The 20720-nt window shown below is 41.4% G+C and overlaps 1 protein-coding gene and 1 long non-coding RNA gene across 3 annotated transcripts in view; one reads left to right on the top strand and one right to left on the bottom strand.

Annotated features, from left to right (window-relative positions):
- The window catches only part of LOC137335426 (uncharacterized), a 94349-nt gene extending 74059 nt beyond the window's left edge, over positions 1–20290 (top strand). The window contains exon 3 of the long non-coding RNA XR_010966408.1: positions 19468–20290. This is a non-coding gene — a long non-coding RNA (uncharacterized lncRNA). The remainder of the gene's footprint in view (positions 1–19467) is intronic.
- Positions 1–20720, bottom strand: part of LOC137335163 (transcription factor MafB-like) — a 289042-nt gene that overhangs the window by 202498 nt on the left and 65824 nt on the right. The gene's annotated exons all lie outside the window — the stretch shown is intronic.

Raw genomic sequence — 20720 nt, 5'->3', positions numbered from 1 at the left:
TCATTCCTAAATGGCCAAGCTCTAATTTTAAAATTATGCCCTCATGTTCTGGATTCCCCCACCACAGGAAATAGTTTCTCTTTAACTACCTTATCAAATCTTTTTATCATTTTAAACACCTCAATTAGATCACCCTTCAACCTTTTAAACTCAAGGGAATACAAGCCAAGTTTATGCAACCTGTCCTTGTAATTTAACCCTTTAAGCCCTGGTATCATTCTGGTGAATCTGGGCTGTAGCCCTTCCCAGGCAAATTTATCTTTCCTGAGCTTCAGTGCCCAAAACTGAACACAGTTACTCCAGCTAGGGTCTGACCAAGGCTCTGTACAACTGAAGCATCACTTCCTCACTTTTGAATTCCAACCTCCTTGAAATAAAGGCCAATATTCCAATAGTCTTTTTGATTATTTCTTGTACCATGTGCACGAGCTTTTAATGATTTGTGTACATGGACACCTAAATCCCATTGTTCTTCCACAGCTCCTGGCCTCCCACCATTAAGAAAATATTTTGATTTGTTTTTCTCAGATCCAACCTCACACTTCCCCACAATAAACCCCATCTGCCATAGTTTTGCCCACTCACTTAGTCTATCTGCCCCTTTACCACTTTCTGCTCCCATCCACACAACTTGCTATGACTCCTAACTCATGTGTCATCTGCAAACTTGGATATGCAACTCTCTTCATCCAAGTCAATAATATAACATGTCCTCTGATTCACCAGATCCATTAGAATTTTAAAAAAATTAACATTGATTGGGTGTGCATTATGCAGTAATATCCAATAAATGTATAGTTTGTCTCCGCTTGTAACAGTCTGTACAGTTAAACAAGAATAAATCCCTCTAACTAACAGTAGTACTGAACTTAATGGTGTGTCTGGTATGGTGGTTTCCTGGGACCTGATCAGCTCTGAAGCCAGTCGAAAGCTATGGCCCCATTTCTTTCAATGTGCTACTCTGGAATGCTGAAAGTTGGTTAAATCGTGCAGCGGCCTATCTGCAAGGAGGAGACAGAACCTGGCAGTTCTCAGTTGGATATTTTTTATTAACCCAATAAAATATTTTTCTGAACATAGCTTTCTCTTCAATATTAAAGGGGAGTATTCAGAGTAAAAAATACTCCCCCTAGACTTTCCTTCTTCTTTAAGCATGTGAGTGTAACTGTTAAGTGGGTTAGAAGGTTTCAGTTATAACACTTTTTTCCTCATTCTACAAGGGACTGAGTGGTTTCAATGACCCACAGAACCCAATCCTGGCATCATCAGATGCCCACAAAACATACTTTCCAGGCAGGGTTCAGGAAGAGAAGTACTACCTGATTTTCCCTCTCTAACCTGGAATTGATTAGGTCAATTGTGGTGTTTGCCCCTCCTGTGGCTGCCCTGGCTTTGATCAGCTAACTCAGCATAGTTTATTATAATGAGTCTGCTGTGGCTCAGTGGAAGTGCTCTCACCTCTGAGTCAGAAGGTTCTGGATTCAAGTCCCACTCCAGAGACTTGTGCTTAAAATCTACTCCCAGTGCGGTATTGAGGGACTGCTGCATGGTCGGAGGTGCCATCTTTCGGATGAGATGTTAAACTGTGGCCCTTTCTGCCCTCTCAGTTGCAAGTTAAAATCCTGGAACTCCCTTCCTAACAGCACCGTGGGACTGCAGCGGTTCAAGAAGGCGGCTCACCACCACCTTCTCAAGGGCATTTAGGGATGGGCAATAAAAGCTGGCCTTGCCAGCGACACCCACATCCCACGAATGAATAAAAAAAAAGTTAAAGATCTCATGGTACTTTTCAAAGACCAGCAGAGTTCTCCCCCGGTGCCCTGGCCAATATTTATCCCACAACCAACATTACTAAAACAGATTATATGGTCGTTATCGCATTGCTGTTTGTGGGACCTTGCTGTGCGCAATTGGTTGTCATGTTTTCTACATTACAACAGTGACTACACTTCAAAAGTACTTCATTGGCTGTAATTCATTGACTTCATTGGGACATCCTGAGGTCATAAAAGGCACTACATAAATGCAAGTCTTTCTTTTTATTAAACCTGGGAACAGAGACATTAACCCACTTAAAATAAACAAATTAACACCTCTGTCAAAATAGTGGAGAGAGAAATTTGATGTGAGTCCATTAAGTATTCATATGATAACATAATTCCAGGCTAATAAGAGCAGAGTAGAATTTAACAGCAAAGCAAACTCAAATTATTGATTGCCATTGCTTCATTTAACATCAGTCCCAGACTCTACACCTAAGAGTGCATTGCCTTTAAGAGGAGTAGCTTGGAGCCCACAGGCCAGGGCAGTAAACTTTAAAAATAAAAGCAATTTTTATTGGAGAGTGGAGTTACACACTTCACACACAGGACAAAAGTGAGTGAGATCATCTGATCACTGGGGTGCACTGCGGAAAAATGAATCGTTTACGAGAGCTTACAGATGTGCTCGGAACAGAAATTTAGTACCACGGAAATGAACGTGCAGGAAGAATCTATACATTGACCAAACGTGTTAGAGGCAGCCGATCTGTTTAGAAGAGTAACCTGCGTGCAATGACATTTGAGAAATGGTCTGGTTTCCCTTTGTCTTGCTCGAATTTAAAATCCAACAGGACTGCTCAACAGCGCGCTTGGCAGAGCTTCATTAGTGCTGTCATGAAGGTTAGATTGTTTGGGACCGTTTTTGTGAAGTTGAGCCCAGGCAGTCTGCCTAAAGAGCCAAATCTATCACTTTGACTAAAGAGCTTGCTAAAAAAAAAGTGTGTGCAGAATGGGGTTTTTTTCAGCTCATCTGAAGGGACTGCTTAATGGCAGGGCTTGCTTAATACAGTTGACCATTAGTTGTGAGTTTACTGTTGGAAGTCATGAGCAGTTCGGTCAACCACATTTGGTTTTTTTTTGCTGAGCAAACAAAGTTGGCCAGATTCAGCATTACTGTACACTACAGTAAAGGCAGGCTGTGAAAGCACCATACAAAGAACAAAACACAGAGAATGAGAAATAGCACAGAAAGCACAGAAAGACACTGGACTAGGGCTTGGAAATGATCAAAAGGCTGATTTTCAAAAGATTCTCCCCCCCCCACCCCACCCCCAAGAAAGCCATGGGGCAAATACAACTTACACATGCACTGCAAACTTGTTTCACGAAGGTCGCAAGTTAAAATTCAACTGCAAAAAAAAAGTGTGGCAATGACACTTACAAAAGGGAGGATTTGACATCATTACCATTCCTGCCCCATGGTCTCAAACAGGGGGAAAGAGCATAGTGGGAGATTGATAACATATGGGTGCAAACTGTAAAAATAACACTTTAAAGAAATAATCATCATCTTTCCTAGAGGAAAGGCAGCAGAATGCTCAAGGAGAGCAACAGAGATTTCACATCTCAGTAGATCCCATGGCACTATTTCGAAGAAGAGTTCTCCCCACTGTCCTAGCCAATATTTATCCCTCAACATCACAAGAGAAACAGATGATCTGGTCATTATCACATTGCTGTTTGTGGGACCTTGCTGTGGGCAAATTGGCTGCTGCGTTTCCTACATTATAACAGTGACTGCACTTCAAAAAGTACTTCATTGGCTGTAAAGTGCTTTGGGACATCCTGAGTTTGTGAAAGGCACTATATAAATGCAAGTCTTTCTTTGTCTTCTGAGTTGTGCTCACAATTCCTACAAGGCATTTTCCTCCCTTGTGCATACCCTCAGAATTAGATGCAGCTGATTGAAGGGCTCTGTCACACTACGGGTTTCCAAAGGGATTGCTCCCTTTAAACTGATAAAATCATCAGCCCCTATGGATGCAGCTGCATATAGTGACACCGCTATTCCCAGCCAGAATGGAGATGATTGGGTGATTCCCCCGTCAATCACGCCTGGAGACCGCACTGCTGTAAGTGACTGGGATTGATTTTATGCACATAATTTGTATTATGTAACTATCCTCCATTCACTGCATTTTGCTGGAGAAATCGCCTTGCTTTTATCGGGAGACATTGCTGTACTTCGTAGAGACTCTTTAAATAGACTCTGTTTGCTGAGTAAATAGACTCTGTTGTAAAATAGACTGTTAGCCGTAAGTACTGCCCCGGCTCCAACTCATTGGCTGACACAGTGGTGTCAATAGATACTCTGTTTGGATGCCACCTTTGGCCAAGTCAGAAACTGGGTAGGGTCGGAGCAGAGGATGGGATCATGACATGAGTTCTCCTGTTTTCTTTGCTACTGATGGAAGTTCATTGAAAACCACAATAATTGGAATAACTAACCCCCTACATAACAAGACACAAAAGTGGGAAATGGGTCTCTTTTTAAAAACCACTTTAGGTGTCTGGTTTACATTTTTGAAATTTCAAGGCAATCCACTCAAAAACTGGACTATCCAGTCCAAAAACCGGATTGGTGGCAAAACCCACCTGAACCCATCAAATCACAGGCTGCAAATAGGGATACATTACATGGGCCTGGCCCATAATTTAGATGCAAATCTTCATGAAGATGAGCATTCAATATTCTCCCACAGACAGGCTTTTGTCATCTGTACTTTTTTTGAGAGACTTTTTTCTAATATAACCTTCAGTTGTGATGGTAATAAGATGACATATGAGCCTGATCTCAGGACAAGAGTCCACTCCTTTTCAGAAGCAGCATCTAGCACAGATTCCGGGGGGAAATGCTTTTAGTCTTACAATATGCATTAGATTTGGTGATTACACCAGGTTCAGTCACACCCATTCTGGTGGTGCAGCTGTGCTCATTAGCAGCTGAATGATCTCAAGAGTAAGATTTCCAATCAACTTTTCCTTATCGAGCTTTTACCTGCCTTTGTTTTTTTTTCTCATCTGTATTGCTATGCAACTCCTTGACCTGATTTTTAGGTTTGCCTCGTCTGTCTACACACTTTCATGAGATACAATGTGTGGGAGTCCAAAACTAGAGGTCATAGATATAAGATAGTCACTAATAAATCCAATCGGGAATTGAGGAGAAACTTCTTTACCCAAAGTGTGGCAAGAATGTGAAACGCACTACCACAAGGAATCGGTAAGGCAAATAGCATAGATGCATTTAAGGGGAAGCTAGATAAATACATGAGGGAGAAAGGAATAGAAGGTTATGCTGGTAAGGTTAGATGAAGAGGGGTGGGAGGAGGCGCATGTGGAGCATAAATGCTGGCATAGACCAGTTGGGCCGAAAGGCCTGTTTCTGTGCTGTAGATTCTATGTAATTCAAATCATTCCCATAATCCCACACTAATGGGGGAGGAATCTGTTTGTTGTAATATTTTAAAAAGTGTATTTTTATTTAAACGATATGAAAGAGTTAAAAAAAAAGAGATCAACGAGTACCACACAATTCTGAAGTCTTTTATAACCAGCTGAACTTGTGGTTTCTCATTGGCTGGAATTAATTATTCTGACTTTGGATCTTGTGGGTGATTGGCTGACATGAAGATACTTGTCTGACTGGTTACCGGGCTCACAGAATTGGTCACTTCTCACACCTGAAGTATATCTGTTATAACACACCTGTAAGAAATGCTTCAGACTGCATCATAGCTCTACACTATTACAAATGTGTTTGCAGCATTCCCATTGGGAATTCTATTTTACAGCAATGTTTAAAAACCTGTACTCGACCTTTGTTTGCAATGTGCAGTCAAATGTATGAACTGCATATGCAATGTACACCAAATCCACAATCTGTAAGTGCAATGCAGTCAGGTCTGCTAACTGTATGTATAGTCTGCAGTCAAATCCGAGATTGCATATGCCTACCTTATTTACCTGGCAAACTCCAGTTCTGAGGACAATTGATAGCAGGCTGCAATTTGTACTGAAACATGGGTAAGTGCCAGTGCAGGCAGTCCTGTTAAATGCAGGTCGGGCTATTATTAACTTTTCTGTTTGTCAGATATCCCAGCTTTCTGCATATGTATCATGTATGTGTACAGCAGAATTCTCCTTATAACCAAGCCTATGTCTAACTCGTGCTCATTGTACTAGTATTGCTGTTCTACCCATTATGCCTTGACATCTAAAACTACCTGAAAATGAGTATTAAAGGATTTAACAAATTCACACATGATATAAACAGCACATGAACTCCCAGAGGCACTTTATACTAATCAGCATCACAACTAGCATACTGATCTGTGATTTCACTACTTGTTGTTTATGTGGTGAGGGTCCGTTCACAGTAGAACTTCATAATCTTCCCCCTCCTCCCCTTCCCTGCTAGGTTGCCAAATCCTTTATGTATTTAACATTCTACTTTGATTATCGCTGTGTGCTAAGTAGTCAAGTCCACTCGTTCATACTAAAACCTATCTTGTATCCTCTGTTTCTATAACAGAGTAGATGGTCCCATTGTTGACAATAGCAGAAGCTGCAGCATACAAACAGGACTAGCTCTGTGTAACAGGATTGACAGTGTATAATAGGACTGACTATTCTGTCCTGTGTATATAACAGGACTGACAGTCCCATTACCGTCTGTGTGAAAACCACTTTGTATATATCAGGATTTTTACACAGTGTAAATCAAGGTTTGTATATAACATTTGTTAATGTATCAGAATTGAAAAATTACATTACTGTCCAGTATTGGAAAGTACAGTCACACAAAGCACACAATACATCAGGCTTTATCTGTATTGTTTCAATATCTGTTTAATGTGATTTGAGAATCTCTTTACCTGTATGAGCTCTCTGTGTAATAATCCACTCTTTAGCCCAGACTGCTCTTCTATATTATGTAGGATTTACACTAATATGAGGTACTAGTCAACATTACTTTATTTGAGGATAAGAGTACCTCTGTGGAAATGATGTTCTTTGCATTCAACCCATTGGACGATCTGTGGATATCAGTCATCACTTGGAAGGCTTCTTAATCATCAACAACAGATTGAGGGGCTATAAAGGAGAATTGGCTGCCCTTGCACCATCCTTCTCAATTTGAAATGAGAAATACATCCCCTTTCCCTTTATCCCGCTACCGTGGGATTTTGTGGAAAAAGCAATGATTGCTCCCTACCAAAGGAATAAATAAATAAGACTAAATAATCTCCTCCTATGTGTCAAACAAGTGCCACCATCTTCACCAAGCCACACGCGCTCTTAAATAGCTGTGAAGTGAATCCCCTTCGCAAAATGACAATTTCACCAATACCCTGACTGCACCATCTGAGGCCGTGATTCACAAGACAGCATTCCCTATCCAATCTGACTCCCTGCATTAAGTAAAGTTTCCTCCTCTACTACTTGTATGAAAGCAATGTCTTTGTGCTTAAACTCAACCTGTAACAAAACCTGACAGAGAAAAATAAAATGACAAAGAAGTTGCTGCAACTAGTTATTCTACGGTTAAATAAGACCCTGAAGAGAAAGCACTGACTCAAACTAGGGTAACTAGTTAAATTTATATAAATTAATAGAAAATTGAGGTTCACTATAGGTTATCACTGGAAACGGGTTGGTAGGGTGATATTTAATGGGGGGGTCAAGATGCAGGTCATCTAAGGGATAAGACCCAAAGGTGATACCCCCAAAACACAGTGGTGGCCATGGCAATAGTGATAACAGCAGCAACAGTGGAGACAAGCTAAAGAGCATCATAAAGATTGAAGAATTATCAGGATGGGGAGCAGCACAGCTGATCACAATATGGGGCAAGTGAAAGGGGAGGGGTGGCTGTTTGTACAGCATTAACTTCAATGAAATTAATGACTCGTTTATAAATGGTAGATGTAATAAATGCTTTCAATCTGTGCACAAATGTAATAAATCAGAAAAAAAAATTGATTGTTGCTTCAGGTTCAAGTTAATATAGAAAACGCTGGTATGGGTATGTAGTTTAAATGTAAATGGGAAACAGATGCCTTTTGATTGAGGACATAAGGTGATGACATGATTGCAAAGGCACAGAGTTCATTCATTAGTCAGGGAGCAGCTGTTTCCCTATTCTTGTACTTCATCCCAATATATATTGCACTGAAATCAGGGCAGAGAAAGAGTTACTGTAGTTTAGATTCGCTATACTGGGAACAAGCACCAGAGGAATGGAAAGCCCTGAGAGCCAACATTGCTTGAAGCAAGTGTGTATCAAATGGAATGTGCCATGGTACATTGTGGTGGACATGGACTTTATTATCATATCATAATGATTCTGCAGTAGAAGGAACAACTTTAATTGATTAGTTCTGAGTTGTAACAATTTGTTCATTACTCAACATATTAAGTCCAAGCTCTATGGATGATTATTCACAATACATATGGAGCATTGAGATTTCTATAAAATTTTATACTGATCATTGCATTTTTCATAAGAACATTTCATCTCTATAATATATATATATATATATAACACAAGAAACAGAACATACAACAACTGGCATTTATATAACGCCTTTAACATAATAAAACATCCCAAAATGCTTCATAGGAGTGTAATCAAACAAATTTTGACACTGAGCCACATAAGGAGATATTAGGACAGGTGACCAAAAGAGGTAGGTTTTAAGGAGCGTTTTTAAAAGAGGTGAGAGAGGTAGTGAGATGGAGAGGTTTAGGGAGGGAATTCGAGAGCTTAGGGCCTAGGCAGCTGAAGGCATGGGCGCCAATGGTGGAGCGATTAAAATCGGGGATGCACAAGAGGCAAGAATTGGAGGAGCAGTGAGATCTCTGAGGGTTGTAGGGCTGGAGCAGGTTACAGAGATAGGGAGGGGCGAGGCCACGGAGGAATTTGAAAACAAGTTTGAGAATTTTAAAATTGAGGCATTGCCGGACCGGGAGCCAATGTAGGTCAGCGAGCACAGGGGGCATGGGTGAACGGGACTTGGTGCGAGTTAGGATACGGACAGCAGAGTTTTGGATGAGCTCAAATTTATGGAGGGTGGAAGGTGAAGGATGGGAGGCCGGCCAGAGAAGTATTGCAATAGTCAAGTCTAGAGGTAACCGAGGCAAGGGGTAAGAGTTTCAGCAACAGATGAGCTGAGGCAGGGGCGGAGACGGGCGATGTTACGGAGGTGGAAGTAGGTGGTCTTGGTGATGGAGCGGATATGTGGTCGGAAGAACATATTCAGAATATTCTTTGGTATTTCTAACATATAAAAGATATATAATACTCTGTATTTAAAATATATAGGAAGTATTTTAACCTGTATTTAGGATAAACATACAAAGGCCCCTTTATTTATCACATACCTGAGATATTGTGGGGGGAATTTTCACTTTCAGCACGTGATAAACTGGCAGATGCAGATCGGCTGCCGGTTATGTGCCTGTCTGATTATCCTTTCCATTGACTTTAATGGAATTGAAAATCAGGTGGAACGTACAACGGGCTGTCAATCCATGCTAAAGATAATAAATATGGCATCTGGGTCCTATTGATGTCAGAGGGCCCTAAAATGCATACTTTAATGAAGCACCCACATGTTTCAGGCAGGCGCTCTGGTCGCCTACGTGTAGGCCCTGATCAAAATGGCAGTCAGCGGAACGACAGCAGGATCAGGCTGGTAAGTTCTGCACTCCCATTTTCATCACACTACTGTCCTGTTCCCGCCAGCAAACAGGGTTGAAAATCGCCGCCAAGGATGACTAGCCTGAGAAACAGAATGTCATTCTGATGTGATGGGTTTGTTATTTTGTGGCCGGAGCTAAGGCACAATTTCATTGAAAACTAAACTTAACTCTATGCCTAACTCATGATCAGGACTTTCAAGGCATTTGGAGCATGGGGTGAGATATGCCTCCCCAACCTTTTGGTCTCTCCAACGCTTCCAACCTCAATCGATGTGCTGATGGCATCTGAGTCAGGGGGCAGTGGGGTGCTGCAAGGTGGAAGTGGATGCACAGGCTTACTCCACATCAGGACAGACAGGTCAGCTGATCTACTGAGCATTGATCCTGTACGTCCGAAAATAAAGTGGAGAATCAGCAGTCTTATTGAAAAAGTCAGCCAGTAGGATCAGCGTCCGGGAAATCTGTTGATTTGCCACCTGCTGAAAGCTCCCATTCCCATTCTGCAGCACCACACTGCTGCACACCCAACTCAGACAATAACAACGCAACCATGGCTCCCACGTGCAAAGAAGGCAGCAGCAGAACGCCCTCCCAAATGGATCCAACACACCCTAAGCCAGAAGGTGACAGCACTTTCCCAAGCAAAGCTGACTAAGCCTCCAAGAAGACTTCCTATCGTCAGCAGAACTCCCTTCCTCAGCAGACAAGCGGCCACTAATGAGCGCAGCACAGGGGTTGACAAGGGACTCACCAGCCCAGCTATCAAGCCATCTGTCCATTAGGTAATCCACAGAACCCTGCACAAGAATGAGGCCCACACCCCCAAAGACAGGAAACAAAGGATCAGAGATGCCATAGACAAAACCATAGGCCAAAGTACAGCACAAATGTTGGATGTCAGCCTTATCCCCACCATTATCATCAAGGAAAGCCGACTGTCAACTTCAGAGAGACAAATGCATGCTAAGATGTGTTACCACTGAGTCAATGGTGTCAACCTTGTCTTAGTGGTAGCACTCTTGCCTCTGCGTCAGAAAGTTGTGGGTTCAACTCCCACTCCAGAGACTTGAGCACAAAATCTAGGCTGACACTCCAGTGCAGTCCTGAGGTAGTGCTGCATTGTCGGAGGTGCCATCTTTCAGATGAGATGTTAAACTGAGGTCCTATCTGCCCTCTCAGGTGGATATATTTGGCACTATTTCAAAGAAGAGCAGGGAAGTTCTCCCTGGTGTCCTAGCCAATCTTTATCCCTCAACCAACATCGTTAAAAGAACAGATTATCTGGTGATTATCTCATTGCTGCCCTTGGGATCTTGCTGTGCGCAAATTGGCTGCTGCAGTTCCTACATTACAACAGTGACTACACTTCAAAAAGTACTTCATTGGCTGTAAAGTGCTTTGGGACCTCCTGAGATCATGAAAAACACTATATAAATGTACATTCTCTCTTCTTTAAGATCTCCAGTGTTGCATGGATGCCTGAACTCCACATGGACATTACAATGCAAAGCAAATCATGAACAGTGAACAATGTGATTAGTTTTTTTTTAACCTGCTTTTTGTTATCAAAAGTTGTCATGCAAAATCTTCTTCCCATCTGAGTATTCCACACCCCCTTCCCTTTAGGGCCTTTATTTTCCTATTGCAGGAGCTAGCAAATGTTTTTTTGTTTGTGTGATGGGCCAGCCATGATATAGCTAACCTGGGACATTTGGTGCTGACGCTGGGTGCAAAAATGCTATTAAAAAATTGATGAGCGTAAGAATTAACCGAAGCTTTGAAATAAATGTAACAGAAATATATCAGCAAGAGTACTCATTAGTTTGCAGGCAGTCATCATCCCTAGAGAACAATGCCTTGGTTTGAATAAAAAAGATTCCAGACATAAGGCAACTCATCTACAATAAATTTTTCAGCTGGGGTAGCCCCTTTAGGTTAGCACTATAAAGATCTGAAATATTACTGAGCTGGAAAGTAATCTTGCACAAATCCTTAAACAAATGAAGTCAAAATTCTTTGGCAGTTGGTAGAGAGTAATGGAATTCACATAACACTACAAAATGGGAGAGACGCACTTTTGGGTGCTACTGAATCTTGCCATGTGCCAATAAATTCTTTTCATGTCCATTTTGTCTGCTGAAGAAAGATTGTGTTGAGCATTTGCACGCACTCCTAACTACAAAAGAGCTTTGGGACAGGTGTAATTCAAATCGAAACTTTAATGGGAATTATTCGATGTATCGGTCAAGTAGCAAGTCACCCAAACTTAACTCGTTTTTCAAAAAACATTGCACACAACCTGGAATGTAAGGCTAAAACCAGAGACCGACAGCGTAAAATAAATAGGTCACTGAATAGACTTGAAAAGAGGATTTAAGTACACTGAGCGAAGCAAACAATCGACCTTCACTCACTCTGCCACAGCCTGCTATACCAACAATTAAAGCCATGCCTTCTACAGTACAAAACAAACACTTCTGATGTTAAATAGCCCTGAGGGATCTCCAAACTACCCAGGCAGGCAGCCACAAAGCATGTTTTACCACTTTGTGCCCTCGTAACAAATTGATTCTAGTAGGCGTTGAAGAGAACATCTGCTTTTTCAACCAATTCAGATAAAGTAGAGTCTTTAATGTCTTTACACAGACCATTTCCATTCAACCAGTTTGCAATAATTATGTATGCAGCAAGTTCAAAACGCACGCAGATAGGGAACAAATTGGAGAATGGTTTAGACAGGTGTGCTTCTGTTTAGGGGTGTTCATTTTTAAAAAGCAAAAAAAAAAAATGCATTTTTTAACCCATTGTATACCACAACTCCTTATACTTTTTTTTCAGTTCAGCAAATTGTTTTCCTTGCTTTTTGGCTCTTCCTTCCACAAATTAAATTCTATAAGATCACAATAACCAAAAGCATTTGTAAAAATCAAGGTCAGGTGGCTTACTTGATGCCTTTATATGACATTTTCCTTGTGTCAAAGTGCATATTGCAGCATATTGGAGAAAGGCTGATATACATTAATTCTTTAAAGAAGGTTGAGAATTCTCAATACACCTACATACTTCATTCAGTATTTTGTTACCTGCTTCAGCATACTAGGAATCGGATTCACAGGATGTTGATGATAGATCTTATAAAGGGGTCACTATTTTAGTTTGATCAATGGTGAGTTCCTTCACTTACTTCATGAGGAGTGGATTTTTAAACATTGTAATATTTTAAACATTGTCAACAGCAACACTTTAATTTGACAAAGCATCCTAGAGTGCTTTACAAACAGGGACCAGACACCGAGTAGGAAATTAAGAGGATTGGGTGAAGTTACTAAAGGTGCAGTTGGGGAGGTGGGATTTGAGCAGGCATTTGAAAGTGGGGTGAGATGTGGCAAGCCAAAGGACTTTAAGGGGGTTCCAGAGGACTGAAATATCACTATTGAAGACTTCACACAGTTGAGCAGTGGTGGGGGGAATGTACAGATAGCCAAAATCAGAAGAGCAGAGGGTAAGAGTTGGGATGTAAGGCTGGGGAAGGTTGCAGAGGTAGGGTGAGGCAAGGCACTGAGGGAGTTATCGACAAGAATAAGGATTTCAAAATCAATGTGCTGGGAGATGGAGGCTGGCAACGATAGAAGCAATAGGGACTTAGTACGGGGTAGGGTGTGAGTGGCTAATTTCCAGATAAGTTGGAGTTTGTATTGGGATGGGAGGCCTGTAAGATGACAAAGGTGTGAATGGAGGTCTCAGTAGTGGGGTATTAAGGTAGGAGTGGAGGGGATGATATTGCAGGGATGGAATTAAGTGGTGTTTACATCTTTCATGTAAAATAGCTTTTGTTAGAGAACTTGCTTTGGCGTCTTTAGATAAGACACTATCGCACACAAATAGAGGGAGAAACAGAAATATCAAATTATCAAACACATCAGCACAGGTATCCAGTGAGCATCCCTATGTTTGTGGTAATGTTCGATAACTGTCCTAATGTCTCTTCAACCCCAATGGAAACTAAGGGCACCGATAGGTTAAAAGAAACGGAAATCTCAGATGTTTCTAAAGTCAGGAAAATAACATTTTCCTTTAAAATATCAGTTTTGCAATTCTGAATTTTATTCTGATGTCATCAATGCAACACAACAAATACTCTTCCAAAATGAATCTGTGATGACATAATTGACTATGAATTCCCACTGTGCTACTGTTTGCTTAGCAACACTAATTAGTACCGACAAATAGCAAAAGTGAACGATTCCAAAGGATGACTTTAGTGGCTTGTCAAATGTAAAGACTTTATTTTAATCTATAATCTATGTATTTAGTGTGTACGATGATGTCCAAACATGCCAACACAGCTTTTCAATCCAGACTTCCAATATCCACCAGCAACTTTTACCAACCTGAGGAAAAGTCAATTGATTCAACAGTTTAGTTTTCAACTTTGAACATATTTTTCCATTCAGTTGCCTGCCTCTGATTTGGAGAAAGTTCCAAAGTATCTAATGCCTACTGAGAGACAGAGAGAAGAGAGAGAGAGAAATGTCCAATGCACCTCACACCTAATTATCTGGTATAGAGAGTGAGAGACCTTCTGTTCCTGGCACAAAGAGAGGTCCATTGCAATTCACATCTACTGCTTCTGGTGTCACTGAGTACATAAATGCCTCAAAAATCAAATTTAGAAGAGCTTGTAATATTTTTCATGCCAATCAATTTTGTATGAGGATAGAGACTGCCTTGGTCAAGATACAGTGACCACACGACAGTAAAGGCTGTGACATATAAAGGCCTAAGAGACAGCATGAGGGTCATAACTGAATTCAGCAAATGCACGAGAAGATACTATAGTATGATCTGATTGGAATTTCCATTTTACTTTACCCCATCTTTAAAAAAAGAACCAAAATCTTTGAAGGTATGGCAACTATCCTCTGCTAATTGCATGTATAGCTTAATGATTTTGTTATAAAAGAGTAACTGGCCTAGATTTTCCTCTTTGGGGTGGAGTTTCGGTGGAGCAGTACTTCTGCCCCCCGCCCCCCGCCGTGCCCACCCCAGCACCAACCCATTTTCCTGAGTCGGGGCTCATTAGACAGGCACAGTGAGATCCCAGTGGGATTCCCACTATCAAGAGTGAGCTCACCAGAGATACCCAGCAAACCTCAGCTGGAAATGTTGTTGCAACATCCAAAGATCTGACAAAGAACTTAAAGGGGCATAAGCACCCAGAGATCTGATTGAGGCCTCCCACTTAAGACCTCAGTCGAGGCTGAGGCCTTCAGCAGGTAAGTCTCTGGGGAGCCCTGGAGGGAAAGGAGGCCACTTCAAGGCCCTTTCCCTCCATTTGGGAATTTACCCATTGTTTCTCGGGGCCAACACCACCACAGCGTCCCCAGGAAATAGCAGTCAGTACAGCAGAGAGCAGGAAATCCACCGGGACCCTAGGCCCTGTGCCTCTGCCACTATTTACATGCAGCAGGCAGAGAAGGAGTAGGCAGCAGGAGGAGGGGCAGGGAGGGAAATCACAGTCGGGTGCTGAGGTAGCGGTAGGCCTAACCACTCGAACTTTTGGGTGGGATGGCAGAAGAGAATTCCTCCACCCCTCCTCCCCCCCCCCCCCACTATATTTAAGGAACACATTAAAGAGAAACAAAAGCACAAACAGTTGCTCCTAGTTTAATAAGACTGTGATACCCTCTGTACATGCCACCTTTCAACTTTGCAGTGAAACGTGTCTGAGTTTGGTCGTTCCTATCCCATTCAACTTCACTCGGACTGCAATGCACAAACCAATCGAAGCTCAATCAGTGACAAAGAAGGAAAGTGAGAATAATTAGTTACGAATTGCTGATGAGTTCCTGAGTCATTCACACGCCCAAAAAACTGTGGTATAGTATGTGAGAGATGTGTTGTCATCCTAACCAAAATCTTTTGCATTGAAAATTCATCACTTCCCTTTTCTTTAAGTGTTAAACTAACTTACACATTTACATGAGACTTAAGCAAATGTCCTTACTTGATGAGAGAAGGGGGAAGGGTTTTGTGCTACTCAAAGTAAAGGATGTCCATGCTGAAAATTGAATGCGTTTTTAACCTTTTTGTGCACGTTACCTACTTTAAGCACAGCTGGGTTAGTATAGAATGGGTTGCATATAGAGTAAGATTCACTCTGCACTGCTCTAATAATGATGTGGAGATGCCGGTGATGGACTGGGGTGGACAAATGTAGGGAATCTTACAACACCAGGTTATAGTCCAAATAAAACTGTTGGACTATAACCTGGTGTTGTAAGATTCCTTACATTTGCTCTAATAATGTGATTTAACCTCAATCTCAGAAGATCATTACCTCATTACACCAATGTAAATTTTTTCCATTTCTCACATCAATTATCTTTATGACTTCTTTGAGTGATGCTGCCAATATCGCGTCAAATTATATGCAGTTTTGTGTCCTCTAGCAACTGAATTGGGACTGCTCAAACTAACTTCATCAGGATCTTATAGCCATCAGAGAGATCACTTTAAGTCAGATTCAAAACTAAGCCTCCACTTTAACCCACTGCATCACCCTGTCCCGCAAATCTTCATACACTTATCAAAATGTAATCGCTTTTGACAAAACGTAATGTGGCCATCTGTTCCTTTATAGGCATATTCCCAGCCACCTATAAACCATTGAGCCATATGGGCAGGTTGTCAGTCCCCTACAAGATATGACTGGAGCAGCACCACAACAGCCGAGCATTTAAGTCAGATCTCCATGTTTAGGCCCAGGAACACAAGAGCTACAACATTCTGTGTAAGCTCAAGACTTCAATTCAGCAGCAAAGCTTAACCTTCTACTTTTCCTGTGTATGGAACTCACTTCAACAGTGTCATCTGGAAATCAGTCCCTTGTTCAGATCAAAAGATAACCATTGGTTGCTGAACCAGGAATGTTGGACCACGCGCTAGGCTGTGGCAAGGCTCTCAGCAGGCCCCATGGTTCTCCAGCATGGATTCTCCAGGGATTTCTGTGCTCTCAACAGCTACCAAGTTTAATTTTCTGAGACATATGTCCTCATTACATTTGTCTCTGACTGTTCCCTGTTGTTTGGCCAGCTAATGTGCAAAAAAAAATTCTATTTCTTCCAAATTAAGCAGATTAAATGAAGTCTTTAAAATTTACTTATTACATATCTTTGACAGGTGATTAAGGGAGTACCATAGAACAAGTGAAAGGGGTGATTACTGAGAGAAACCTTAGACTCTTTCTTCTTTTCTTTGCTTTGAGACAGCCCGGGTTCTGCAAGCTTTGTTTCACCATCTCTTTCTAATTAACTCAAGGACCGAGTTTACTGTTCACTGAACAGACACCAGGAGAATTAGGCAGCTCCTCCAGATGCACACTAGGAGGGAGGTCAGGGTCATCTGATTAATCCGTTCACGGACACTATAATCTGTTTAAAAGTTTGAACAAAATGCTTCCCGAGATAGCACAAACCTATCTTTTAGTTCTAACCATTGCTCTGTGCAACACTCTATCTGCGAGGTATTGTGTGAGGGAAAAGGGACAATGGAATTCAATAATGCTTAATGGCTATGACAGTTATCTGTGAAATAATTAACAAAGAACAAATTCAATCATAAGTTTACAGCAGCTAGAGGGGGGATGGGCTTAACCCTTACATTGCTCAATAAGGAACTACTCTACGTGAGTACAGTTAATGCTGTACCTAGCAACTTAACCCTTACCTGTTTTACCTCTAGTTCTTCACCTCATCGAAGAGGTAAAATCAGGCTGTATTTCTAATGCCAGAAACACTTTCACCAGGAATTTTCTCGGGATTTCTTCCCCGATCGATGGCGGAACGTCGTTGGAAACCGCGTAAGCAAGGTTTTCTGCCGACCCTCTGCCAAAAGTTACGGTGGCCAATCGGGAGAATTCCTGAGGAAATTCCCAATGTTTATTTACAATGTTACAGTTTGCTAATTCCCTCACTGCTCCCGGCTCTCACAATAGCTAATGTTGTAACACTCAGAAGTGCAGTAATTGCTCAACCTGTGCACCAGATGGCCTTGTTCTAGGATACTATATCTAAGCTATGTGTTTGCTCCTTCAGCATAGCAGTTCACCTTGATACATCACCATCCACAATAGATAGAAACCCCATACATTTACACAGTGAGTAACCCTTGCCCTGCTAAATAAACACAAACTCCATTCAATGGCACAGTGTATTTATTTTGCATTTCTTGAATAAAAAGGACAACTGTCTAGAGGTACTGTAACAAATGCAGCAAGGGTTAAACCTCCTGGCACTGCAAAATCAGTCGTGCCACTGTCAGTTAGTACCTTAACATGGGATGGAATTATTAATGCCATTTGGTAATTAATGTTATATTAGACAAGATAGATCCAAGAATCATTTACCAGAAGGACAAAGGTCACATTTTCATTAAACTGCAGATTATGTTTACTTAGCCCCAGGTACTGAAGACCTTACAGGGAAGATCGTGATCTAAGGTTTTTGCATGTTAAAATTATCAAGAAACTTTAAAAAGTTAGTACTGGAAAGGAAAAGTAATGACAAGAACATTTCAACTGCATTGGCGTTCTTTCCAATATTTTAATGGGAAATAAGTTATTACGCAGTCTGTTGTAGATCATTATATATTACCACTTTATCTTAATTTGACATGTGTTAGACTCCCTATTTGTTTGCTGGCACAGTTGAGAATAGAAGCTTAATCTTTATTTCATTATTCTAGCAATGGGGGTTTAATTTCCTCTGGCAGAGCACTGCTCAGTGCTTAATGTAAAATTCCTGTTTGCGTTATCTTAATACAGTCCTTAACCCATTTTAAGTAAACAGGTTAACGGCACATTCGAATAACAAGAAAGATTTGCATTACATGGCACCTTACCAAAGCATCTCACATACAAAGAATTCACTTTGAAGTGCAGTGATTAGTATTATGTAGGCAAACATGGCAGCCATTTTGCGCACAGCAAGGTCCCACAAAGGGCAATGGGATGAAAGATCAGTCAATCTGTTTTTGGTTGAGGTTGGAATATTGGCCAGGATAACGCTCTGCTTTTCTTTGATTAGTGCCATGGGATCTTCAACATTGATTTGAATAAGTAGACAGGCTTCAGTTTAACATCTTATCTGAAGGACCAAAGGAAGACAACACTCCTTTAGTAGAGGACTGGAAAGCCAGCCAGTGTTATGTGTTGGTGTAGGATTTAAACCCACAACCATCTGACTCAGAGGCAGAAGTGTTGCCAAGCTGACTTGCACAAACAAATAGCACACAAAGTAATTTTACATGAATGTGTTAAGTACTGCATTAATAAAGGAAATTAAATTCTAAGCATGCAGTCACTATATAATCGGGTAAAAATTCGACATGCTCGGTTGTGCATAACAGGCGCTAACACATGGGATGTCTGTTTATACACCCCGCCCGATATTTGATTCCATTGAATATCGAGTGGGGCGTATAGCGGGCAGACGATGCGATACCACCTATTTTGCACTACCTTCCAAGACAAATTTCTATCCCAATATATAGGGGCTGTATGGTATATAATGATTGTGTAATCTCTGGATAAGGAACAGTTGCAGCATAATATCTTACAATGCATAGTGACAATAGTCCAAATGGTGAATGTATAATCTCTCTGTGATATTTTGTCACTGGGTAACCTTTCTACAGTGTATAATAACTGCATAATCTCTATATATTGTCTGTTCAATATATATTTCAGTTAATGTAATAAATGATGTTGCCTGCCATGCTCCTGCTCTGCGAGACCAAATTCTAACTACGTCGTATTGTAGAAGCTACGATTTTCCTTGAACAGGCTGCAAGGTTTCCTTGTTATCCAATGCTTCAATGCCAAAACACCAGTGAAAGCCCTAGAGTGTAATATATTTTTGTCTTCTCTCTCCCACAGGTCTAAGGATGGCACAGTTCCAGGACTGGAGCATGTGATAGCTGAGGTTGCAACAAATGAAAGTTTCTCAGTTACTGCTGTGAGTCTGGCCTTAAAAGTGCTTTGCACTAAAACTGCTTTGCCTTCGTTTTTTTTTTACTCTTCCTGGTGACACGGAGAAAGAAAAACCCAAGACTTCTGTATTCCCCTTGAAGAACTAAAAGACTTCTGCAAATTGTGCTGGATGTACCAAGCCTTAAGTTCCTCCTCCTATCATTTTCTTTTACATAACTTTACAGTAAATCACTTCAAACTCTTCCCTCCGGGGTCACAATAAGGCAAATTCAGTATGAAGATATGCAGCTAAAAAAAAAAGGCTGGTGAGAAACAATGCAACTCTAGTACTTGTACCAGGATCGCATTTCTGTTTTCATCTGCAAAGATAATGTTTATCAGATCCTCAACCCTCCCTCCCCCCCCCCACCACCACCGCCCCCACTCCTCAAGCCTACTTCCCTGAAGCAGGAGAGTCAGTAGACCTCACTGCTCGATGTGACGTTGTACTGGTGATTGCAGGCTTACCCTGAACATGCTTAGGCATTAATTATCACCACAATGATGCCTCAAGCTATTTTTCTGACTTCATTTTTTAAGAAATGCTTGCTGGTTTACATAAATTCAGGTGAAAAGGTGTGTGTATGTTTTTTTTTGTTGATAAATTCTGTACAATGAAAAGTTGTAAACAAATCAGTGTAGGAGAGGCTTGTCCTCCCCAGCCCATATACCATACATCACTGCCTTTGAATTCCCTAATATACGATCACTGCTGTTTGCATCTCAATAACTACGACTCATGGTTTTTCTTTGTTTTAAGGTGTCTCTGAAAATCTTCACACCAAAACAATACCTAGTGCAGCCTTTCTGAGTCAGCCATGGCTCAGTGGTTAGTATTCCAGCCTCTGCGTCAGAAGGTTGTGGGTTCAAGCCCCACTACAGAAACTTGAGCACAAAATCCAGGCTGACACTTCAATGCGGTACTGAGGGAGCACTGTCGGAGGTGCCATCTTTCGGATGAGATGTTAAACTGAGGCCCTGTCCGACTTCTCAGGTGTACATTGTGTTACATCGAAACTACAGCATAGAAACAGGGCCATTCGGCCCAACTGGTCCATGCCAGCACCTATGCTTCGCAATTATCTCCCCCCTCCCTATTTCATCCAACCCTATCGGCATACCTTTCTCCCTCATGTGCTTATCTAACTTCCCCCTAAATG

This window comes from Heptranchias perlo, chromosome 19 (genome assembly GCF_035084215.1).
Source record: "Heptranchias perlo isolate sHepPer1 chromosome 19, sHepPer1.hap1, whole genome shotgun sequence".
In the NCBI taxonomy this organism is placed as follows: Eukaryota; Metazoa; Chordata; class Chondrichthyes; order Hexanchiformes; family Hexanchidae; genus Heptranchias; species Heptranchias perlo.
The sequence above is the reverse complement of the archived record's forward strand: the minus strand, read 5'-3'. Positions and strand labels throughout refer to the sequence as shown.